Raw genomic sequence first — 27,145 nt, 5'->3', positions numbered from 1 at the left:
AAAGCAGAGAATGACTCAAGTTCCACTTTGAAGTCTTCCTGGAAAATGCAGCACTTGAGCTGGGCCTTGTCAATGCACTCATGAGAAGAGTGCAGTGCAGGGAGGGGCTCAGAAAGCATCCTGCCTTTCTTTCCACGAGGATGAGGGGGCTTTCTGGCCCTGGAAATAATTTCCTTACATTTGTTTTAAGAGTGTTTTCAGATTTTCTTCTCTCAGTAGGAGTTGAGGGCCTCCAAAGCTGTCACTAAATGATGTTTTCAAGGTTTATCCTTGTAGAGTGTAGCATGTATCAGTACTTCACCCATTTTCATGGCTGCATAATATTCCATTGCATGGACAGATCATATTTTGCTTACCCATTATTCAGCTGATGGACTTTTGGGCTGTTTCCCACTTTCAGCTATTGTGAATAATACTTCTATGAGCATTCATGTACGCGTTTTTGTTCGAACCCTGTTTAATTCTTATTGGTGTATAGCTAGGAGTGGAATTGATGGGTCATGTTTGTCATTCTATGTTCAACTTTTTGAGGAACTATCTAATACATTCTTAATAACCAACAGAGGAAAAGAGATTCTCCTTCCAGAAAGATCCAGAAAAGTACTGGAACCAAGACTAACTGGCCAGTCTTGGGTCCCACACCCATCCCTGAACAATCATTGTGGGCAGGAAAATGTAATACCATGACTGAGCAAGGTATGTCTACTTCTGCAGTAAGGAAAGCTCTCCACCCAAAGCACATGGACTGAGAAGAGGGAATAGGTGATTTGTTCAAAGGAAACTCAAAGTATTGTTCACCAAAAAGATGGGAAGAAAAGATACTGGAAGATGAAAGCAAGACAGGTCCACCTCACCAAGGAAACAATAAAAGAATTGCTTTGCTCTGCAATGTGGGAATGTGTGATGGACATGTATTAAGCACTTAATATGTCAGGCACTATTCTAAGTGCTTTGCAAACAAGACTTATTATCTCCATTGCACAGACAAGATAAATGAGGCTCAGAGAGGTTAGGTAACTTTCCCAACTTCACACTGTTAGGAAGTGGCTCAGGGGGCACTTGAACCCAAATCTCTCCAATCCTAAAGCTATGATCCTTTCCTATATATCACAGTAGCACTTTACTAGGTAGAAGGCATCAGGCATGGAAATAATGTGGATGACTGCTTGGTGAAGGTAAACGTCTTAATAGTCGATACGCTAGGTACCAAAGTCTGCATTTGCACGTGCACAAATACACTTCTACACATTTCCCAACGGCATGGATTGAGTGGACATAACCTTCCATCTCTCTCATTACCCAACACAAAAGGCTGAAGTAAAACACATTCTCCTTTTTCCTCATTAAAATTAAGGACTGTGCCCCTTAGCAGCCAGTGGATCTCTAAAAATAGTCATAACTCCAGAATTCCATTCGTGACCCTCTCCACCACACAATGAAGTCTGTGGTCTCTTCAAAGAATGTGGAAATTAAATGTCATCACCAAGGATGACACGTCCATCAGAAGTGGAACTTCAGTTGTTAAGCCATATTCCATCTCTTGAACATCAGAACATTTATCCCTAAAACCTTTGATTTGATTCAACCCCAAAGGAGTGTTTTTCAGAAATGGCAGGACTCTTGATCTTTCCGTACTCTGGGTGAAATCTCAGTCCTGCTGTTAACATGGTCCCTTGTCTCCCTCCTCTGTCTGAGCTGGGAACAAGAGGAAACTTACAATGACAGTCTCATAATAGGACTGCATTTTTTCTGTGCATTATATCTCCGGGGATCATTGGCATTTGTCTTCTGCAAATGACAATCCAGCTTCTCTGGGCCCCCTAGTTGCTTGGGAAGAAATATTACTGCACAGCTTGTCTCTAATGATGCTTTATAATTGTGGCAGAAATCCAATGTTAATAGAGCTATCTGGCTAAAGAGGTGCATGGGCCCATTTATATCCACATCAGCACCTCAAGGGCTTGAAAGCATATCTGCTATTTCTTCATTCTGATGACATTTTGCGCATATCATAAAAATAAGAATCAAACTTGATCGCACACAAATAAGAGACTATCATAGTCTCCATAAAAAAAAAATTCAGACTGTTTGTTTACCACTAAACATTTTATAGCTCTCCACCTCTGTAATTTTTTTATGTGTTCTTTGCTTTCTTCAACAACACCCCTCCCCTTATCTCTACTTATCCAAATACATCTTTCATTTGTCTTCTGAAACCACCCCATCTAACAGTGCTTTTTCACCCTGCAGTGGCATTTGACTGTACCTTCCATTTGGCAATTAATCATGAATTTCCTTGTGACACTGCCTATGTTCTTCAGCTGAACTGTTGAACTGTTCTCATTTATTGTCAGGACCCTGACAATAGCCAACTTGGGGGGTTGTTTCTGTTATTCATTCTTCTTGCTTTTACTTTAGAAGCTTTTTTTAATTGAAATGTAGTTCATACACCATGTTATATTGGTCTCAGATATACAACATAGTGATTCAACTTTCATAAACACTACAACATGATCTCATGATAAATCTAGCTGCCATATGTCACCACTCAAAGTTGTTACATATTATTAACTCTATTCCTGTGCTGTACATTGTATCCCTGTGTCTAATTTTATAACTGGAAGTCTGTACCTTTTAACTACCCCCTGGCCCTAGTTTTAACCTTACACGGAATTAGAGGAAAATGGGTTATTAGAGGACAAACCAATTGGTTAAGACAGTTGAGAATTCTCCCTTCCTACCCTGCCACGCACCCCAACCACCACTCATCCCTGACACCCTGTTCCATTTACAGAAGATCCAAACAATTGCTCACAACAGCTACCAACATCAAGAGCTCCTGGGGGTATTTAAAATGATTCCATGAATCCCAGGCAGCTAAGCAAGGAGGAAAGGAATGAAGGTCAATTAATAATAAAGACAGTGGAGAGATGACAATAACCGTGCGTGAGGATAACAGCTTACCTGACCTAGAGGAAGTCTCAGAACAGCTCCCTGGGTAGCTGTCCATGGTTCTGAAAGTCCTGCTGCCGTGGACAATTTACCACCTACCATGGCCTTGACCCTTAACTCCTTAACCGCAGCTACCATTGATTCTATTCATGTAGCCTGACCCCTTCCTTAGCCCGACTTCAACCAAAATGTCTTCTGAACAATCTGTGTCCCAGATGAGCAGTCTTGGGAAGCAACGGTCATTACAAGAATGGGCTCTGGAGTCAGACCAAGTTTAAGGCTCAGATTCACTATCTAAAGAAAGCTACTTAACATCATCTGACAATCTGGGATAGTAGTATTATGTATTGGATGGGGATGTGGAGAGAATTCAATGCAAAAGTCTATATAAAGATTGTACCAGAATCCCTCACACATAGTAAGTTCTCAATGAATTTAGTCTTTTATTATGATGATTATATCCTAAATCCTTACCTACATATAAGGTATTGAAAGAAAGGAAATGAATCTTTTCCTTCATGATACCCTCTAGTGGATGTAGAGTAATAAGATGAGCAGAAGCTTTAGAGTAATTCAGACTGAATCCAAATCCAGTATCCACAACATACTAGCTGCATAATATCAGATAATTTATTTTACCTTCCTAAGCCTCCTTTGCCTAATTTATAAAGTGGAGGAAATAATGTCTATTTCTCAGAGTTGTAAATATTCTATGGGATGTATGTATCTAGCTGGACAAAAATAGATTTGCAATAAACAGTGATCCATTTATGGTTATGAATCTGAGAGGACTATAAGAACATTTTATTATTTCTGCTCATTTATTGCCAATAGTCTGTGAGAGTCAGGAATGCATATCGAAGATAAGCACTAAATATTTGGTGCTTTATCCTTAGAGGCCCATTTCTCTGGGAGGGTTCTATGGTGTTCCCTTGTATGGTGGGTCAGTTATTTAAGATGGCTAAGGCCTTAGTCATCAACTTGATTTTTTTTTTTTACAAAGAAGTGAATTTCATGTAGAAAACTTCTGATATTGCATCTGTTCATTAATCTGGCTGTGTAACATGGGTAACATAGGTCAAAATGGAACCTAAAAAAACACTATAAATGGTTATGTCTGGGGGAAAAAAATCACCTTATTGTGGATCAGGTGCTATTACTGTATTCAGTGCTCAGTATGAGGAATCTAAGAATTCCTGTTCAGCAACACAATATTAGAGAAAATCTGGAGGCTGTCAAAAATGCATTCATAGATTTACAGCTCCTGGAATCATTCCCATGCAGATAAACCCTTCCTGAGGTACCTTCTGTAGAAGACAGTCCTTTGGAGGTTAATGGAATAACAGTCCATTATGCTTCATATTTCCAGCTGTGTTTTGATTAGGACCTAATGGAAAAATGGTAAGAAAAATTGGGACAAAAATGTCATCTCTTCTTTGTAGACTATATGCCACTTGCAAAAGCTTCCAATTCAGCACACAGGGTTATAGTCTCACCTAGAGCACACCCTCTATTTATCAAGCCTGATCTAAACAATGAACTTCAGACATGTTTTTAAAGAGGTAAGGCCTCAGACAGAGTGCCCACTGACCATTCTGTTCCCCTGAAAAATCAATCTTTCCTCTGGCCAGTGGGAAGCGTGGCACCATTGTCTGCCCACAGTCCACTCAGATCCAAGAGTCCTTGCCCCAGGCATGAGAAGAACTTTCAAATATAAGGTTTCAAGTTTCCCTAAGACACCAGGAAGTTAATTAAGAGTAACCATATCAGGAGGTTGTCCTCCTAAATATCTTCTGCTTTCACCACTCGGAGAGTAGCTAAAAAGCTCCAAAACATGTTCTCGGAAGGCAATGTCAGGCATGCAATCTACCAGTATGTCACCAAATACCAAAACTTATTTCTAAATGCCACAGTGGCTTGGGGAGACACACAAACTACAAGAAAGAAGGGAGTATACTAATGGAGTTAAGAACATGGACCTGGGTTCACATCCCATCATCGCCACCACACCCTGGCTATGTCAGGTTATTTCTCCAAAGCTCAGCTTCCTCTTCTGTAAAATGGGAATAACAGTATCACCTATGTTGCAGAATTGTAATAGGTATTACATTATATAAGCCATATAGGGTGATTAGCTCAGAGCCAATAAATAGTAAGTATTCAGTAAGTTGTTTATATCAACATTTTTTAGTGCATGGAGCATAGCATCCCTCCTCCATTTAGTCACCAAGAAAACTGAGACAGAGGAAGAGGAATTTGCTTTGGATGCTACAGCTCAGAGTTGGCAAAGCCATGACACAGACCTAGGTCAGTCTGACCCAGACAACTTTAGCTAATTTAATAAACTATTCATGCAAAAGACCCCAGGCCTTTGTAATCCCTGATGCTAGTTACACAACCCTCACTGAGGAATCGAGTCAGCCACACCAGCAAGCCAATAGGAGAATCACACTGACCTCCAAACTGGAAAATAGAAACAGTTATTAACCATTGATAAAAATCACACCCCCTACAACCTAAAACACCTTAGGGCACAAGTGCAAAAATTCAACCAGGTTCCTAAAATTGCACATGTAAAATTGTGTATTTTCATAAAATCAAGGTCTAGGGGACAGGGTTTGGTGGAATGCCAGCTTCATATTCCTCTCATTGCACAGCTCTGAGGAGGGCAGAAAGGAGAAGGGAGCCCGTACTGAGAGAGGAATACTTGCTAAGTGTCAGGCCTTACGTCAAGCACTTCATAGATCCTACCACTTCATCCACCCAGTGACACCAAGACATAGGATTATTAGCCCCATTTCCCTAGTAAGGAAAAGGAGGGTCAGAGAAATGAAGTGACTTATGCAAGGCCACACAGAAGAAAAACCCACTTTAAAGCCCAGGTTTGTCTGAACCCAGCACCATCTCAGTGACACCATTCACATAGACTGGGGCCCTCGGAGGCCTCCCAAAAGCCCCCTCTAATATACCCTGCTGGACTTTCCCACAGCCTGAATTTCTTAACAAAAATTAAATTAACTGATCAATGACATTGGTGCCATAACTGAGACCTGGGTGGGCACCAAGTCTCCAAAAAATAGAAGCCCTTTCATGGAAACACTATCTTCATCCCATGTCTCCTGACTCTAGTTAACAATTCTGGGTAAAGCAGAAGCTTTTTCTTTTAATCCTTATTAAGCGATATACTCTTCTCTATAACTCCTAAGTCCTCAGCCTTTCTGAGCCCTCCTGAGTGTTAATTCTCTTACCCTGTGATCTTTATGGCCTTAGATATTACAAACACTGAATATGAGCTTTAATTATTGAAAGGGAAGGGGGGTGCTACGTAGAAAGTTACGCCAGAGAATTTGCCAATGCAAAGGACAGACAGATACTGCTTTATAGGACAATACTTTCTGCTAGCACTTTGGGATTATGGTAAAATAGCAGTTAAACAAATGATATGATGCCAGCGAAAGATGTATCAGCACTCTTTGGACAAACCTCTTTCTAGTGGCTTAACTTAGCTCTAAAATTTTTTCTCTGGGCTAAAACGTGGCTTGCAAAATAGTTTTAAAATTATGCATCTTTTAAGAACACTAATCAATCTTTCCTGGCATTCATCACACTAAAATCCTTTCTGTTTTTAATTAAAGTAACTCTACTTTTCATATAACGTTGAAGGACTTCTACTATAATGGGAATTTGCAAAACACTTATAAAAAAAGATATTATCAGTTATATAGTTTCACTCCCACCTAGGATATAGGAAGCTGGAAGGAGATTCACTCACACCCTACCAATGAGGAAAAGGCATATAAACTTCAAGAGCATAACTTTTCTAAAACACAGCCAAAAGCTGAGGTTTAGAGAAACCAAGTAGCCTGAACCCCAAAGAGAGACAGGTTCCTCCAAGGATCACCTGGGGCACAGCATGGAATGAAAAGACATGGACTTCATATAAATGGGTAAGAAGAATTCAGCTGAAATTTTAACAAATTCTAAAGGTCAAATGTGGCTAGCATGAGATTATAGAACCCCTGAGAGTCAGAAGCACTAGGGATACTTGTAAGCATTCCCAGGCTCCTTTCCATAGACCTCCAGTGGGTGCTTGAGAGAAAGATAAGAAGCTAGGTAGGACACTGGAAAGAGCCTTCTTCAGTGGTACAGTCCTATAGTGCTGCTAGGGTAAATGTAGAAGTCCTACCCTGACCCTGCTCCCCAGAAGAATTAAAACATCAAGATGATGGCAATGAGGCAGGAAATACAGGGCACAGGTTAGCAGGGGAAAGGACAAAGAAAAATATCCTATATAGTAGCAATGAATGATTGCAATTAAAACTCTAAAACCAGAGCCATTAATAATAGCACTAGAAAACATGAAATAGGCATACATTTAGCAAAGTATGTGCAAGATCTTTATGGTGATATTATAAAACACATAAAAGGAATCACAGAAGGCCTAAATAAAGGGACAGGTATACCATGTTCATAGATAGTAAGAGTCAAGATTATTAAGATGTCAGTACCTCCCAAATTGATCTATAATCCAATATCCAATCCCAATCAAAATCCTAACAGGATTTTTATAGAACTTGACAAGCTTATTCCAAATTTGTATGGAAAAACAAATGTATTAGAGTGGCCCAGATAATTTTGAAAAAGAAGAACAAAATTTAGGACTCATAGTACCTGATATTTCATGACTTACTGTAAAACTATAGTAACCATGAACAGGTAGTATTGCCAAAAGGGTAGACATGTTGATCAATAAAGCAGAAAACAGAGTTCAGAAGGAGACCCATACATATACAGTCAATTGATTTTTGAAGAAGGTGTGAAAGCAGTTCAATGGAAAAAGAATATTCTTCACATTAAATGGTACTGGAACAAGTGGAAAACCATATGTAAAATAATAATGACTAATAAAATAATAATAATAAACTGAACCTTGACCCTTTATATGTCATAAAAAATCAACTCAAAGTTAATTACAGTCTGAATGTAAAACCTACAATTACAAAACCTAATAGAAAACAGGGAAAAAATCTTTGTGACCTTGGGATAGGCAAAGATTTCCTAGATAGAAATGACAACTTAAAAAAAGATCCATAAAAGAAGAAAAATTTAAATGTCTGCTCTGTTATGATAATGGTTAAGAAGATGAAGATAAGCCATAGAGTAGGAGAAAATATTTGCAAAATAAGTATCTGGCCAAGGACTTATATCCATAATATATAAAGAACTCTTCAAAGCTCAATAAAAAGAAAACAAAGTAATATCAGCCTTGAAAAAGAAAGAAATCCTGCCATTTGGGAAAACATGGATGGACCTTGAGGACATTATGCTAAGTGAAATAAGCCAGGCAGTGAAGGACAAATACTACAAGGTATCACTCTTTTTTTTTAAATAAGTCCCAACTCAAAGAAACAGAGAGTAGAAAAAGTGGTTGACTGGGCTGAGGGAAATAGGGAGAGGTTGGTAAACAGGTACAAACTTTAAGCTTAGAATGAATAAGGTCTGAGGACCACATGTAAAACAAGGTGACTATAGTTGATGACACTATATTGTTGAAATTTGTTAAGAGGGTAGAATTTAAATATATATGTATCAGGTATCTGCTAAGCCCTTTACAACCCTGAAAGATCTGTGTTATTGCTCCCATATTCTTGTTTAACCTTGACCACAACTCTGTGAAGCAGCTATTACTAGTTCCATTTTAAACATTAGGGCACCGAGGCTCAGAGAGGTTAAGTAACTTTCTCAAGATCACACAGCAACTAGGTGGCAGGGGCGAGATTCAAACCAGATTCTAGTTTGTAGCTAGCCAAGTATGTGGCAGTTTTTCTCCCTTTGTGTGTCTCTCTTCCTCTTCTCTGGCATGTTCTCCCATTAGGAACTGAGGTCCTTTTGGCTGCTGATGCCTGTGGCCTAATTCCATAAGCAGTTTCCTCTGTTTTGGCTGTTGTCACTGTCCACACTCTGGGTCCCTATGAGAACTCACAGTCCTGGGACCCAGGCTGGTCCTGCCAATGCCCTGCTTTCTGCTGGTTGTCCAGTTGGAAAAGGCTTCATTGATAGAATTCCAAGTAGGAATTAATGCTTGGGGTGGGAAAATAGAACCTTGTCTTAACCCAAATGTGTGAATTTCTAGCTAGTCTCAAGAACCCAAATCAGAACCTCAGTGGGAATCAGAATATATAAAGGACCCTGATTTGACCACTCACACCAGACAAGGGATGGCAAGATGGTGCTCCTGCACGGAGCCTTCCAGGCACCAGGGCTCTCTCTAACTGCACGGCCCCTCACCCCTGCCTCAGTCTTCTCTCCAGCTCTCGGGCCTCCCCAGACACAGCCAGAAGGAGGGTCTCCAAGCTCTCCTCTGGAGTCCCTCGCCTACCCTCTGGACGACCAGCCCTGAGCAGTGAGCACCGCAGATCAAATCAGCAAACCCTTCCCCTGGTGTCGTAAGCAGGAGAGAATCTTCCACTGGGCGTGGCCCCAGGAGTATATTAGTTTGAAACCTCCGGAGCTTCTTGTAAAATCTTAAACTGGCTTGGTCAGGAGGGCAAAGAGGGCGGGAAGAAAGAGGCAGGGCCCCCCAGAGTGGTAAGTGGCGGTTTTAATAAGCAGGGGGACTTACTGACCACAAGGCTCGCCTCAGGCGGCCGCAAGACAACTGACCTCCATAAGCACCAGCCAGCATCCTGAAGTTTCTAAAGAGGCCTCAGTAGGGTTCAGCTCCATGCACCCTCCAGAAGGTCTCAACACCACATTGCTCTCGAAAGTCTGCAACCTTGAAACAGCTCCTGGCGGTTGGAACTACATCCCAAGGACAGGGGAGGGGGTGGAGCCTCCAATCCCTGGGTGGGGGCCTGTTCTGAGGTCAACTGGAGACCACATCCTCTCCATGCCCTCCTCTGTCTCTTTCCCAGGATTCCAACTCCCAGCATCCCAATCAGGTTTGTTACAAATGCTGAGAACTTAATCCACGGCAGCTGGCACCCTTCTCATGTGCAAAACGCTTGCCAAAGTCTCCACCTCTCATCCTGCTCTCGCACCTGGGCCGGCAGAGGTGTGGACACCCGCCCATCCTTCTCTCCCCTCTCCCCTTCTTCCCAATTTCTAGCTCAGCTGCAGCCTTGAGGGGGCCCCCGGGCTGGGACGCTGCCCTTGGGGATGTCTCCCCTGCGCAGCCTGCGGTCCCTCCTCTGCCCCAGGGTGCTTTGCACCGCTCCTCAGAAGAGCACATCACACCAGCGCCCACACCCCAAAAATCAGGCGTTTGGAGGGCTCTGCAGACTAACACGGCAGTCCACACGCATCCAACAGGCGGGCCACCCCTCCCAACCCAGAGGTCATGGCCAACGCGATTTTCGCCACAGATGCCTCTTCCCCAAGGCCCATTTCTTCCGTCTCCTGTCTGGCTTGCCAGCTGTTGGTTTGAAACCTGGCCCCTTCCACAGCTCAGGGAGAGAGAGAAGAAAGCAGGAGGGCACTAAAGAAGGGTAGGCAGCAGGGTTAATAAGCAAGGGGACTTAATGAGATGCTTACCTTGGGCAGCCGCAAAACAAGTAGATCTCCATTTCCCCCAGCCAGCGTCCTGGAAGTTTCTAGAGAGATCTCATCAGGGTTCAGTACTGTACCTCCTCCAGATGGTCTCAATAATACCTTATTCTCAAGGCTGCATCCTTGAACTGGCGGGGCTCTGAGAACAGTGGGCAGAGTCCATGTTCCAAGGACAGGGGAGAGGGTGAGGAACAGGATTGCCCCAGGCCAGCTGAAGGGTCAGCCGGGGGGTCACATCCTCTACAGGAAGTCTTCCAACAGTGTCATCAGGACATAAGGAATTAACTAACATAATTATGATGAGGTAATTAGGGGGGTTCCTAATCCAGTGTGACTGGTAGCCTTACATATATAAGGCCAGAGTGTCAAGCCTCCCATACTGTCCTAGGGACTGAAGTGGCAGGGTGGACGAGAGCCTGCCTGGAGAGTGGCTGCAAAATGTCATCTCCTGAGACTGGAAAAGTTGTTCTGAAACAGTCTAAGGATATGTCAGCAAATAACAAAAATAACCAGCAGCCACTGAGCTTCTGCTGTATCCCATGTGCTTGTTTGTCATTTGTATTTTAGATCATCTTTCATGCATATATCATCTTCATCCTCACATATCCTTCTAAAATGGTTATCTTGTCATTCCCACTTGACAGATGAGGAAAGCAAAGCTCAGAGAGTTTGAGTAACTGCCCAAGGTCACACAGCATATAGAAGTTGTAAGATTGGGCCAAGTACTGCCAGGCTTTAGAACCACACTCTATTTAATTTGTATTATGAAGTTATGGTCAGAATAAATAGCACAATGCTCAAGTACTCAGCCTTTGAAGGCCAACCCCAGCTATGACCTTTATTGGCTGTGCAATGAACTGTGTAAATTTGCAAGGGCTGCCCTAACAAAGTACTGCAGACTGAGTGGGGTAACAAATGTGTCATCTCACAGTTCTGAAGTCACAAAACCAAGGTGTGACTGCCAAGCTGGTTTCTATGCAGGGGTGGTTGGGGGAAGTGTTAGAGAAAATCTGTTCAGTGTCTTGTTTAGTTTCTAGTGATACCCTAGCAATCTCTGGCATTCCTTGGATTATGGAAGCAACAGCCTGATCTCCATCTTCCTCTTTATCTGGAGTTCTTACCGCATGCACCTCTGGTTCCAAATTCTGTTTTGTAAGGACATCCATCATATTAGATTAGAATATCTCACCCACCCTAATGACTTCATCTAACTAATTGTATCTGCAACAACCTTATTTCCAAATAAAGTCACATTCCCAGGTACTGAGTGGTTAGGACGTCAACATATGAATTTGGGGAGGGAGGACTCAAGTCACCCCATGTCTTGCCAATGGGTTTCAGCCCCGGACAAGTTCACTATGGATTCAATGTGACCAAATAAATGACAGTAGAACGTTCTTGGGGTGAAAGGGTTATACCCAACTTTATTATTTCCATGGTGGCAGGTCAATCACTAAAATCCTGTTCACTCAGAGCAAGTCTGCATGGAGCAAGCTGATCTCTGCCTCTGGGCCTCTCTGCCCCTGCACAGCCGTTCTTGGCACTGCCACCACCCCAGCCCCTGCTCTGCTCTCCTGCAGCCTTGCAGCCGTGCCACCATGTCATCCAGAGCACTGGGCAGAGCTCTTTATAAAGAGTCAATAACAACACATTGCATGCACGTGTGTAGTGAGCTAGCCAACCAGGGCCAGGGGAGAATCCTGGCCACAGGAACCTTCATTTTATCCACACCCCATAACAGCAACCCTTGCAGACTGCTTTTTCTCTCCAGGCTTACTTATCAAAGTGCCTATCACCAGGTTGGAAGGATTAAAGAATTAACATACACAAAGTATCTAGAACAGGGGTTTGCAAACTATCACCCAAGGGCCACCCATTTGTGCATAGCCAGAAAACTAATTGAATGGTTTCTCTATTTTTAAAGAGTTGAGGAAAAAAAACAAAAGAATAATAATATTTCCTGACACATAAATCATGACATTTGAATTTCAGTGTCCATAAATAAAGTTTTATTGGCACTCAGCCACGCCCATTCATGTACATACTGTCTATGGTTATTTTTACACTACAGGAGCTTCATTTAGTAGTTTGGTTCCTACAGAGACCATATGGACCACAAAGCCTAAAATATCTACTGTCTGGCCCTTCACAGAAAACATTTGCCAACCACTAACCTAGAATGTTACCTAGTATTCAGTAAGAACTTTTACATGAATACTGCTATTATTGTTATATATTCTTCCCTTTTCTTTATCCCTGGTAGGAGTCATCTGCCTCTGCAATCCTTTTTGTGGCAAGGAGAGTTTTCAACCCATGTGATGGAGGATATCCCCATCCACAGCCCATCCTGTGTACCTAGGGGGCCCCAATCCTTCCTGAATCTTCTCCTGAATTGGCTGCTTTCCTCTACCCTGCTCATCAGCTGCTCCCCTGGCTGAATCAGGTCCAGGCCAGTAAACTTGCTTCTCTTCTGCCTGTCTCAGCAATTTTGTGCTCCCCCCACTACATGAGCTCCCAACAGCTCCAATGGGGTCCAAAGGTGAGCACTTCCGAAGCTTCAATTATTTACATCTGAGAAACTCTTGAGCGTTTTCTGCCTTGCAATCACAGCCACTGTTGGCTTCTCTGGCACAACACCCCTTCATTGTCAGCAGCACCTCCCTCCTCCCAACAAACTAGGAATTTGGCATCTTTCAAAAAAGAAGCAGGTGCACTTTTTTCTCCCAATTTTCACTGGCCATAAAAAAAGAAGTGAATCCTCCTTTGAGTTAGACAGCTCATCTCAGATACCCGGGAAGCAGGGAGCAAAGAAGGAGAGGAGTGGACCAGACAGCAGCGTGTGGGGGTGTTCTCAGGAGGGAGCCGGAATACATTATGTGCTGAGTCAGCAGACCTGGCAAGCTTGGAGAAAAAACGCAGTTCAGATGGAAGGAAGAAACACGTTCCCTTGCAACCATCTAAGAAGTGGAGAGTTCAATTGCCAAAGGGACTGTGATTGTTTGGGTTCAACATGTTCGGGGCTTTGTATTGGGTGGCCTTTTGTATTCTCTTCATTTCTTTTTTTTTTTTCAAAATAATTGTAGGATTTAGGAATATAACCAAGTTACAGACATATTAAAGTCTTTAACTCTTAATTAAAGGTTTTTATTCAGCCATTCATATCCAGCTTCAGAAATTTTTATCCACACGTTCCAGTTGCCCGTGGAGGAGAAATGAGAGATTCTAAAAATAAATCAGTTGCCTGCAGAGTCCCTCTAAGGTCAGACTATTGTCCCCAAGGAGGACACAGCTGTCACTGTTCGTGTTATGCCCATCAGGCTAGAGTCAGACTGGGGTGGGCACACCTCCCAGCTGGGACCCTGCAGGGAGAGAACGCTCCCCAAAGAGGACTCCAGTATAGTTCCCAAGTGACCCCATGTTCTAGAAAAATCCCTCTCTCTCCAAGTCCCCTAATTATCTTGCCCTTTTCCTCATCTCACTCAATAGCATCTCCAGCTTCAATTACTGTGGGCAGAAACCTGGGTGTGAGCTCTGATACCTTTTTCTCTCATACCCCACATTCACTCTGTTAACAAATCCCGTCTGTGCTCTGCAGCACTCTGTACATAATTTGTGGGCCCCAGTGAAAAATGAAAATGCAGGGCCCCTGTCCAGAGGTTATTAAGAACTTCCAGATGGTGACAGAAGAACATGAAACCAAGCAGGGGTCCTTCTGAGCAAAGGAGCTTGTGTGACATCATAGGTCACATGCCTGTGAAGCTGGCCCTGGTTCTACTTACAAAACATATCTGAAATGTGACACTTGTCTGCACTGCTGACTGCCTGGCCTGAGTCCTCCCTATGCCCTCTCCGTCCATTTGCAGCATGGCAGCCAGAGTAAGTGGGATGATGTCCCTCCCCTGCTCAGTGCCTTCCACTGGCATTTCATTTCACCCAGAGAAAGAGGCAAAGTCCGTACAATGGCCAAGACCATTCACATCCTCCAGTTCCTATCTAGACTCTGATTCTCCTCCTTGCTCATGTTGCCCCAGTCACACAGCACTCCCAACCATCCTCAAACGAATCAGCCATGTTCCTTCCTGTGTTATTTTGCTTTGACCTTCTCTCTGCCTGAAATCTCTTTTGCCAGATGTGCACACTATATATGCTTTCTCTCACATTTTTTTAGGTCTCATTTTACTCATTCAACAAATATTTACTGAGCATCAATGTGTTCCTGACACCATCCTAGGAACAGATGGTTGGACTCAGCATTTCTCTGATCGCTCCTGGGGCAGAACGTCTTTTCATAAACTTATTGGTAATTGTGTAGCTATTTTTCTGAATATTTGGGTTTTTTATTTTTCATTTTCAACAGACCAATTTAATCTTTTTTAACAGCTTCATTGGGAAATCTTTTACATATAAAATTGTCTATATTTAAAATGTATATATACATATACATTGTGAATATACACATACACATTGTGTATAGACACATCACAATTGAGCTAATTAACATATTCATTACCTCTACATAGTTACTGGTACATGTGTTGACTCGATTTAGTAAGACCCATCCTCTTCACTAATGTCAAGAGTACAACTCAGTATCATTAATTGTCATCACAATGTGACATTAGATCTTTAGAACTTATTCATGCTGCAGAACTTAAACTTTATACCCTTTGACCAACATTTCCCCATTCCTCCCACCTCCCCCACTCCCACCCCTGCTAACTACCATTCTGCTCTCTGCTTCTCAGTTTGACTCTTAGATTCCACACATATAAGCGACCATCATGTGGTATCTCTCTATGGAAATTGCCTATTTGTTTTATGTAACACTTACATAGTACATAATGCCAGATACAACTCTAATAACTCTGTGAAAGAGGCACTTAATCCAATTGTACAAATGAGGAAACTGATTGAGTGACTTATACAAGGTGACAGACCCACTTTTCCATTGGGTACTAGATCTTTACCATATTGATTTGTAGAAACTCTTTATATATAATGGCTATTTTCCATCTATGTGTTATAGAGTACTATCTGTATAATAGGAGAAAGACTCACCGTTGCCTCCAACTATAGTTGTATCATACTTTCTACACACTGACCTACACAAACTAACAAGCAACATTTTATTTAACCTTGTATCTTAGTTATCCATCACTATCTAACAAATTATTCCTCACCTCACCCCTACAAAAAAAATAATAATAACAGCTTAAATCACAAACATGTATTATCTCACACATATTCAAAAGGTCAGAGATTTAGGAGCAGCTTAGCTGCCTGGTTCTAGGCTAAGGATCTCTCAGGAGGTTTCAATCAAGCTGTCAGCCAGGGCTACAGTCACCTCAAGGCTCAAATGGGGTATCAAGTCCACTTCCAAACCCACGCACATGTTTGCTGGCAGGCCTGTTTCTCACTGGTATTTGGCTAGAGCCCTCATTTCCTCCCCACATGGGCTGCTCCACAGGGATGCTCACAACATGGCAGCTAGCTGGTTTCTCCTTGATCCAATTACCTATTTGTTTTACATAACAAACATAAAACAAAGAGATCCAAGAGAGAGGGATCATCCAAGAGAGAGCATCCAAGATGGAAGCCACAACCTTTGATAACCTAATCTCAAAAATGACATCCATCACTTCCGCTATTTGCTATAGGCTGCACAGACCAACCCTGGCACCATGTGGAAAGGTATTACTCTTAAATGTGAATGCCACAGGGCAGGGACCCATTGTATATCCTCTTGAAGAATGCTTCCCACACTGTGGGTCTTGCCATTATGATTCTCCATTATTCCCTTGCTATAGAAATACACACATACTAAATGGCACTTTTGAAAAGAGAAGAGAAATTCAGAGTCTGAAATCGCAGAGATGGATTTCCAAAACCATAGTGTTTATGCCTCCCTATATCCCATAAGCCCAAGATTCATTTTTTAAGTAACATAAACCCTCTGGTTGTTTTAAGAGGGAGGAAGGTTCTTTAAAGGATGTTGGGTAGCTTATATAATCTCCAGCAGACTTGCAAGTCTACAGATTTGAAGGCTACTCAGCCACACACAGTGCGGAGAGTTCACTCTTAGAGGTGGTCCGGCAAAGACTCTGGAATTGCCAACACTGCTTGCGCTGAACTCCTATGTCACCACCAGAACTGTAACCACGAGAGCCTCTAGAATAACGAAGCGGCTGCTTCTCCTAGTCACAATAAAGTCTGCACGGTCCTCCTTCTTCACCTGTTCCTGACGCAAAGTCTAGAGCAGGTACATTGGACAGGCAGGTTATCTGATGAGTTGTTTTGTGGGTCTGTGCCCCAGCTGCCAGGGAAGCTAGGAAAGCAGATGCCCACCATTCTCAGCTTCTACACACAGAGGCAGGTGATGCCTCATCATTTGGAAGATTCACCCACACAATGACTTCAGATTGTGAGCAGCCAGAAAATATGGCAAATATTGACCACACTTACCAAATATAGTCAGTTGGAAAACACAGCATGTCTAACTAAGTGGGAAACGATCTCAGACATAGAACATCTAGGATATTCAATGCCCTCATTTCACAGGTCTTGAAAAGTGAAGGACTTGCTGAAGGTGACATAAGTAAATAACAAAGGCAAGACTTTTTCTCTTGGCTCCAGATTCCCCTTTATTACCAGGGAGGTACTTAATCTCTACAGTAGTATGGATTCCTTGGCAACTTGGTGAAGACTATGGACTCTTTCTCAGTATAATACTTGTTTTAATAAATAAGACAAAGATTGGATTACATTGGATTACAAAGGAAAATAATTACATTGAAATGTGATAGAACCAGTAAAACAAATTTATGATACAACAAGACCCATGGAATACACATTATTCATTATAAGCATATTAAGAAAAAAATCTAGCAGTGGGTCTAACAACCCTAGAAGTGATGGGACAAAAGCATATTTGAAGATTCTGTAACCGTCATGAGAAAGGAACACAGCTATGATTTCCAAGGGTGACAAGGTCACAGGAATTGTTAATTCCATTGTCATTTGTCATCTACATTCATAACTGAAGCAATGCTAAAAATCAGTGAGAGGTCAATGAAAAAAATAGTTTCTTACCCAAGTTGACTAATCCTTTATAGCCTATCTACAGACCTGCAGGAACTGAGGTTCAGATGCCCAGCTAAGAACTCCCAAAGTGTATGCCAAATAGTCCAGTCCGTCTAGACCTCTGGTTGCAGGCTAGAAAAGCAGGGGTACACAAAGTGGCTGATAAAATAGGTTGAAACTGATCACGAGTGGGCAAGTTTCCAAACCAGTCTTCTCTTATATGTATTGTGTGTGTGCATAAGTGTGTTTACCCATCACATAAAGATAATCCTCTCTTTATAGATATGGAAAGACAGCATGACAAATTATTCAATGAAAAAAGAACATTACAGAATAACACATAACAATAATAGCTAACTTGTATTCAGCACTTGCTACAGGCCAGAAACTAAGGGAAGTACTTCCCCTATATCATCTCATTGATGATTTTGACATAACTCTTTATTCTCGCCTTTCATAGATGAGTAAAATGAATCATGGCAAGATGAAGTAACTCATCCAAGGTCACATTGCTGCTGAGGGATAGAGCTAGCACTCAGACCCAGAGCCTGGGCTCTTTCCTGCTCTGCAGATCCAGTTTCATATGTATGTGCATGAGGCTGCACGCATGCACAGAGGAGGCTGGGGAAGCTGTGTGTCACACCACTGACTGCCTTTACCTCTGAGGACAGCAACTGGGGGATAGAGCAGAGATAGAAGAGACTTTCTCTTTCTTTATAAAATTCTGAAGAGGCCAAGGCCATTTTTAAATGGATGAGCAAGAGCTCCACGTATCAACCTGGGTGACTCTCACCTGCACAGTGAGATATGGTGTGAAAACAGGTCAAAACAAATGACATACTATCTAAGGACACAAACACAGATAACAAAAATATAACAAAAGGCATGGAATTAATAAACGCTAAGCTTGGGGGAGAAGAGATGGTTCAGGAAAGGAGCACGTGAGATTTCAATCGTATCGATTACGTTTTCCTTCTTAAGCAGCATGGCGGGTCCCAGCTGTCTCTTACATTATCATACACACTATTACATCTGACCTCTGTCATAACAATAAGAAATACTTACACATGAGCAATCATTCATCTTTAGTTTTTATGGTTTGAATTTTCACAATGTTATCTTTGCAATTTAAAAAAGACAAAGGAGGTGTGTGAGGGGGCAGGGTGGTGGTTACATTTGAGAAGGTGGGCGTAGTTCTTGGTAAGGGGCCCAAGGAGGCTTCAGGATACCAGAAATGTCCCATGTCATTAGTCTGGGTGATGGTTTCCCATGTGTTTGTTTTGTGATGATTCATTAAGCTGTACCTATATGGTCATTTTCACTTGTCTGAATATCTATTACACATCCCAGTACAAATGTTTTAAAACTTACTTTGTAAATAAACAAAAAGCAGGAGGAATAGCTACGGCACTTTAAAAAGAATTTCAGCCTCTTACTTTTCAGCTGAGACCCTGCCCTCCCACTCGGCCGCTTCCCCTCCCTTCCGCAGGCCGCAGGCGCTTCAGTTCAATCAGATCTCTGAGTGCCAGTCTCCAGCATCCTCAATGAGGCAGCTTTTGTCAAAGGGCTGTCTGCATCACAGGGCCCCAGAAAAACCCTGCCCTACAGCAAGGCTCATAAGTAGGGGAGCCTGGAGCCCGGCAAAAGAAAATGGGATTCAAAGTGCCACTAAGATCACACCCATGTAGAGGTTTCCTTGTTTTTTGTTTGTTTGTTTGTTTTAGACGCCATAGCAAGATTTGCTCACTGTTTCCCTTAGCGATGCGTCCACCAGCCTCTCCCCAGGATCAGAGGGGACTTCTGAAGCCCCTGGGATGCTGCTCTTACAGGCAGGAAAAGAAAGAGATACTGAGATGGAGAGGGAAGAACCAAGATCTGTATTAGTTCCTGTAGCTGCTGTAACAAATTGCCCCAAACCTAGTGGCTTCAACAACATAAATCTATTATCTTACAGTTCTGGAGGTGCATGTGTCTCCCTGGGCTAAAGTCAAGGTCAGCAGGGCTGTGTTCCTTTCTGGGGACTCTAGAGGAAAATCCACTTTCTTGCCGATTCCAACTTTTCAAGACTTTTGCAGGCCTTGGCTCATGATCCCCTTCCATCTTCAAAGCCAGGAATGGCCTGTTGGTCTTTCTCAGCACACCATCTCTCTGTCTCTGAGCTTCTGCTTCCCTCTTCCATATTTAAGGGTCCTTACAATGACATGCACCCACTGGCATAATCCAGGATAATCTCCTTATTTTAAGGTCAGTAGATTAGGTACCTTAATTCCCACTTGACATGTAACACAACATTATCACAGGTTCTGGTGATTAGGGCATGGATTTTGGGGAAGCCATTATCCTGCCATCTACCCCCATTGCTGATTCTTTATCATCTGCCTGCCCACTGGCTCTGTGAGCACATTCTTTGCATTACTGCATCTCCCCAGCACGGAGGGCAGCTCTAGTATTTGTGCTCATCTCACATAGGTGCCCAGGAGATATTTGGTTGATGCTGTTGAACATCTTCTTCCTATCCACTACAGGTTCTAAGAGCAATTACTCTCAAGCAATACTTTTCATGTATCATACATGTTCTTGTATTCTAATAATGCACAGGTACTTAGGGTCAACAGACGTTGGAGGAACAAAGGTGAGCGGAAGGGAGGAGAGAGATTTCATGTGAAAACTAGAATCCTCCAAAACTGACTCCCAAGTTCATTTAGAACCTTTGGTGGCATTGGCTTAGGATGGACACAGTGCTGAGCAATATCAGAGGGACTTAAGTGCTCAGAAGAAGTATGGAGCACAGATATTATATAATTACAGAAGTTTAGAACTTAGGTCCTAGGGGGTCTTTAATCCTGGTGTTTTCCCACAGGTCCCTGAGTGCTAGTCACCTTAGGTGGGACACAAACAAGACACTAAAACACAAAATGGGAAACTCACCTCCTTTTCAGTTCTTGGTGGTCCTTCTTCTTATGTAAAATGAGGTCTCAGTTTGGTATAATCTGTCTCTAACACCTGTCTAACACTCACCATCTCCTTTTTAGCAAAGAAAGACCAGGCCTCAAGTCAGAATCTTGGGTAGGATCCATCTAGAGATGGCCAAACAGTGCAGGTGGCCCCAGATGGCTGGTTTGGGAAGCATTAGGGCCAATTCACTCTCTTTATGTTTTCCCAAGTATTATTTAGATATAATTGACATACAGCATTGTATAAGTTTAAGGTATACAGCATAACAATTTGACTTACATGTATTGTGAAATGATTACTACACTAAGTTTAGTGAACATGCATCATCTAATATAGATATTAAAGTTTTTTCCTTGTGTTGAGAACTTTTAGGATCTGTTCTCTTAGCAACTTTCAAATATACCATACAGCGGTGTTACCTAGTCATCATGTTATATGTACTTCTGGGTATATATCCAAAAACACAAAATCACTATGTCAAAGAAATTATTGCACCCCCATGTTCACTGCAGCATTACTTACAATACCCAAGACATGAAAACAATCTAAGTTTCCATCAACAGATGAACGTATAAAGAAGATGTGGTATATCTATGGAATGGAATACTATTCAGCCATAAAAAAGAAGGAAATCATGCCATTTGTGACAACATCGGTGGACACTGAGAGCATCATGCTAAGTGAAGTAAGTTAGACAGAGAAAGAAACATTTTGTATGATCTCACTTACATGTGGAAACTAAAATGAAAATAAAATACAACTCTTTCTCTTCACAGTTGAGGAAACAGAGGCCCAGAGAGCTGGTCTCCTGAACCCCATCTCCTAAATCCTAGTCCCGTGTCTGCCTCTTGTGTGTGAAGGCAAGAAACAATAGGAGAGAAAACAGATCACCACTAAAAGCATGAAAGAAGAGAAAGAAAAAGACACAAAAGGGTGGATGTTTCCCTTTCTGTCTCAGCTGCTGAGCACCAGCCTTGGAAAGAAGAAAGAAGAATGTGAGGAACTTAAGGAAAAATTAAGCAGTCATACTCCCCACTGTCAGGGAAATCTGCTCAGTTCTGGCCACAGCCACTGGCAGCAGGAGCGTGTTGTGTGTGCAGAGGGTGGAGGAGGGGGAACAGTTCCAGGAAGCAGCTGTGGATGGGCCAGCAGCTCAGGCTCAGGAACCCCCCACTGCACCCATGAGGGCAGACCCAAGGAGGGGGCCCTACAGTGAGCCAGTCACACCCCTCAAAATTTCTGTCCTGCACTCTCCACCCACCTGGACCTCAAGGAAGGCCCTCCAGCCCACCTCCAGGCAGGCCAGCCTCCTGGCAGACACACAGATGGCTCTTAACTACAGCCAAAATTACCTTTCCAGGAAAATGCTTCCACCTTCTGAAGAAGTCACTGAATAAAACTTGTACAAGGCAGAGGATTTTGAATTTTTTAAACCAGATGATTTGTTCTGTCCAGGGACAAACATGCCCATCATTTCATGATATAGCAATCAGAGTTCCTAAAATGTATTTGCCTAGAACAGAGTGAGTACACAAACATGTATTTTTTAAATGAATGTATATATAAACAACAACAAAAAAAGAGCTGCTCTGATTAAAGTTGGCAGCAGGGAAAGGAGAAAGTTCCAGAACCCCAGCAACTTGTCCTAACTCTGTCACCTATTGTAAGCACTAACCATAAATTTAAGAACACTGAGCCAAACCCTCCACCCTGCTCTCTTCCCTGCCACACTAGAAGAGGCTTGGTTCTAGGGTTTCCTTGGATCTAAATTCATCCATATCTTGAGAATCAATGATAAAAGACAATAGAATCTAAAATAAAAACACTCCTAATCTAGAGAAAGTTTGACTAAATGTCAGAGATGCAAAATCAAATTTTCAAAACCAAGCGCTGGATTCTCCTGGCTGTTTTGGTCAGTTGAGCTGATAGGTCAATAGTTCACCACCTATCCCTACAGTCAGTGTATTAGTTACCTACTGCTGTGTAACAAATCACCCCATAACTTGTGGTTCAAAACAACAATAATTTATTTCATTCAACATTCTGTGGATCAGCAATTTGGACTGGGCTCCACTGGGAGGTTCTTCTGGCCTCAGTTGGTTTAGTTGATCTCAAGTGGGGTTCATGTGTGTGTCTGTGGACATCTGATGGTTGGTTGAGCTGCCTGGCATAACTTCCCTCATGTGGCTGGAGGTTGGCCTGCAGAAACAGCAGGGGTCTCTGGCCACATGTCTCTCATTATCCATTATGCTAGCCCAGGCCCATCACAGGTGCACAAGTGGTGGAGGATTCCAAAAATACAGAGAGGAAGCTGCAAGGAGGCCTAGGCTCAGAACTGGCACTGTCCCTTCTATCACTTCCTTTTGCTCAAACAAATCACATGGACATAGACAAATAGGCTCCACTGCTTGTTGAGACAAGCATATGGACAGTTTTGCAATCTACTGCAGACACACAGAGGCACTTGCCAGAAGTGGTGGGAAGGAGAATAGTTTAACTAGGGAGCCCCAGTTGGCTGGTGGGTAAATTATTCACCTGTTATCCATGGGCTTAAATCCATAAGTCCCAGGAGATTACGGAACTGGGTTTCCAAGTGTCCTTCCCCTGCACAGCTGGGCACTCTGTTGCATCTGCTTCCCACCACCCCCCAGTAATAAGATGCAACCCCATTCTCTCATCAAAAGTCAGGTCAGGTGGACAGTGACTGCATTGGGGTATGGGTGGGGACTTGATAATATGGGCAAATGTAGTAACCACATTGTTTTTTCATGTGAAACTTTCATAAGAGTGTATATCAATCATACCTTAACAAAAAATAAAAAATAAAAAGTCAGGTCAGGCCCCCAAATACCCTAGTCTTTGCTCTACCTTACCCACCCATGACACATTCCCTCATTCGAACCCACATTCTGGCTTTTCTGCCAATGCCCCTTGTCCCCACCTTCTACATGTCAGCCCATTATACACAGATCCCTGAAATACAAAGAAAACTGATGATAATGGGAGGTAATTCATGATGCAGCTAATCACACAGGGTAGGTTGTGTAGCAGTGATACCCACAGACCTGACTTTAATTCCCCAGCTATGCCACTTCCTACTTGAATGACTTGGGCAAGTTACTCAACCTCCCTGAACTTCAGTCTCTTTATCTGTAACAGAGAGTGGCCTTACCAAATTGTATCAATGATATAAACATGCAGAGAGTACTTATTATGTGCCAGGAATGGTTCTAAGAGCTTTGCACGTATATTAACCCATTTAATCATTTATAACAATTCTATAACATTTTATTCTTATTTTATATAGAAAGAAATTGAGAATCCTAAAGGTTCAGGTCCTTGTTCATGGCCACACATCTACTAAGTGTCAAAGTCAAGATTCAAACAGAGACTCTGGTCTGGCTCCCAAATGTATGCTAGCCACTACATTTAATTCTGGCATGGCAGGTAGGTTTCATCAGAATACCAATACCATGTAGCCAGTAGTAAAGCTCTGGGGGGTTAGATTGGGGAAAATGATGAATCTGAATCCATGATCAGTGGATAGTGTGCTGTGATTGATTAGCAATGTCTGCCATGACACAGGATTTAGGAGCACAGGTGTGGTCTGTCACACAGTTTGCATCTCTGTCTTATCTTCACCACATTAATTTCAGGCACTGTTTGATTCTGAAAAAAAGCCCCCTCCAGGTTGAATAAAGCATATGCCTTTACAGAATCTCTACCCGGGAATTCACATTGCATATGTGCACATTTTTTTATACTAAGTCAGTTACATTATGTTTCCATGCCAACACCTCTTGCTCCCTTAGTCTGCTCTTAAGGTGGACTAACAATCCACAGTACCCTTTGGGAGAATGGGCATGTTGCCAAAGATGCTTCACTGGTTTTTGGAAGACGGTACCATCCAGTGCCCTGATGTTTGTTGAGCACAAACAACAGATGCTTAGAGGCGGTAGGGAAAAGATTTTGAAACAAGCAAAGAATTTCTCTGACAATTCAAAATTTGTCTTTAAAACTCATATGACTTCATTTATAGCTCTATTTCCTTTAGTATAAGCCTAATTTTTTTATTACTCTTCATCAGCAACAAATGACCCAGGATAATGGGTCTCATTTACCTTGCAGCTTGTCATTCTGCCTGGAAGGAGCCCTCATCCCTTCTACTCTAGACAAACCTCACCCTGCAAATCATGGTGTCATAAAAAGATCTGAAGGTGAATGAGCCATGCAGACCCTGACTCAAATCTTAAGTGTCCTGCTCACTCACTGGGTGATATGCAGCAAGTTTCCTTTAACCTGTGAGGCTCAGTTTCCCCTATGCAAAATGGGGGTGATATACAAACTAAGGAAAATAATTCTGTAAAATTCCTGAAATCTAAAGTGGACTTAATACAAGCTGCTTCTTTCCCCTCTTCCCACACTCCAGGTTGCTTCTGCTTTCTCAGCAAACATTGGCCCAGGTCATCAGAAAACACCTACCTCATTGCCAAATTCACACAACAGAGGAATCAGAAGGTTCTCACTACCCCTCCTTTTGGACCCCCAAAGGGGATCAGTCCAGAATAACTGAATTTGGACAATGTGGTCTCTCTTCATATCTGGCAGTTCAGAGAAGATTCAAACCTTGAGGCTGTAATTTAGTAAAATTCAGATCCTACCTGGTAAATCAACTTTAACCTGGAGCAACCGAGGCACTGGTGTGTGTGTGTGTGGCTGATTTTGTTTTTCCATCAGGATAACACATGTTTTAATCAAATAGTTACTATAAAAAAATAAGCAATACATGTAGTTTTTTTAATCAAATAGAATGTAAAGATTTCAAATGAAAAATAATTCTCCTCTTGTTTTTGAGTTCTCTCTCACATGCCCTTCTTTTCCATAAAGACAAAAGGTATTAGATTCTTATAAACCTTGCCAGAAATATCTGATTTATATAAAAGTAAACAAAACAGAGATAGCCATGGTTTTAGATAAGAATATGTGGAGATGGAGGTATAGATATAGATGTAAATATAGATACACTGACTCATTTTATACAAATGGAAGCATACTATCTATAGAACTCTTCATAATATATCCTAAAGATTGTTTCATTTCAGTATGTATACATCTGCTTCATCCTTTAGTAGCTGTACTGTTAGTATATATATTACTATTCCATTATTTCGATGAACCATATTTTTTCACCCTTTTTCTACTCAGGGACAAACAGGTTGTGTTTAATAATTTTCCGTTACAATTTTATATCAATAGGCCCGCATATGGGTCTTTGTGCAAAGACTTTTTTTTTTTACCATTCACCTGTAGAGTGTAGGATGATTTGTTAATGCCCCATATGCATTAATGTGATCAAGAAAAATGCAGTGGAGCAAAAACACCCTCATCCTAGACAGTTCTTATATGTGTCACTTCCTGGCAGTGGTTCCTGGTCCGAACAGCACAGGAGGTTGGTACATTCCAGAAGTTTGGTGAACACAGATGCTACTTCTATCTACCCACTGCTAGAAACACCTCAATCAAAGGTGGATGGAAATAAAGTAGCTGCACCCATTTTTTCCCCCTGCTGCTCCCAAAGGAGCCAAACGTAATTGCCATAAACCCCAACATGCGTATTGCTATTTTTGATAAGCAGAAACAGCTGTACTCCTACTTGCTGAAAGCTTGGAGATTCTAAATTTTTTTTAGGTCAAATACCTGTTAGAGAACCTTATAAGAGCTAAGGCCTCTCATTGCTCCCCCACCCTCCAAAAAATGAGCATACAATCAATTTGGGTCTCAAGGTCACACATATCACCCTTCAGGTATGCAGATAAAATGCAGTTCATTTTATTACTGATCTGATCGTTCTCATGAGCTCCCCACTTACTAAGTAGCATGGAAAAAAACAAAACAAAACAAAGAACAAAAATAAATTAGGTCCAGTTGGATGCAACAATTTAAACCATTCCTTCAGGTAACGCACAGCCTCTCAGATTATTCATCTTCCTCCCAGAAGACCCTTCGGAGTCTTTGCCTGGGCAATCTGTCTCCTGCTTTCACTCATCTTAACCTTGGTCATGACAGTGGGGTCAGGTGGAAGTAGCCCTGGCCATACAGCACTGGTCCTAAGTCATGGGTAACCCATCAGATACAGTCACCAGATATTACCAAGTAAGTATGATCTCACATATGGACAGAATCTAAATTTAAAAAAAAAAGACTAACTCCCTATCATTGAGAGAAAATTCACATTACAAAATGTATCCATTTATATGTGCAATTCCGTGACACTTAGTACATTCACAGTGTCTTCCAACCAGCACTTCTGTCTAGTTCCAAACATTTTCACCCCTCTCAGGAGGAGACCCCCATTATCACTAAGCAGTCACCCCTCATTCCCAGCTAATGACTCTTTTCAAATGAAAAATAAGTAAACAGGTCACAACATACTGTTCCCATCCTGCTTTTTCTCCACATACTGTATTGTCATTGTGCACCTTATGTAGGTTTACTTATTTATCTTGTTTAGTGTCTGCTACTCCCCATCTCCTCCAGAATGTTAATACCATGAGAGAAGAAAAATGCTACGTAACCAGTACTTAAAATGGTACCTGGAACATACGCATAT

Source organism: Manis pentadactyla, chromosome 10 (assembly GCF_030020395.1).
Source record: "Manis pentadactyla isolate mManPen7 chromosome 10, mManPen7.hap1, whole genome shotgun sequence".
NCBI lineage: Eukaryota > Metazoa > Chordata > Mammalia > Pholidota > Manidae > Manis > Manis pentadactyla.
This window is presented reverse-complemented; position numbering follows the sequence as displayed.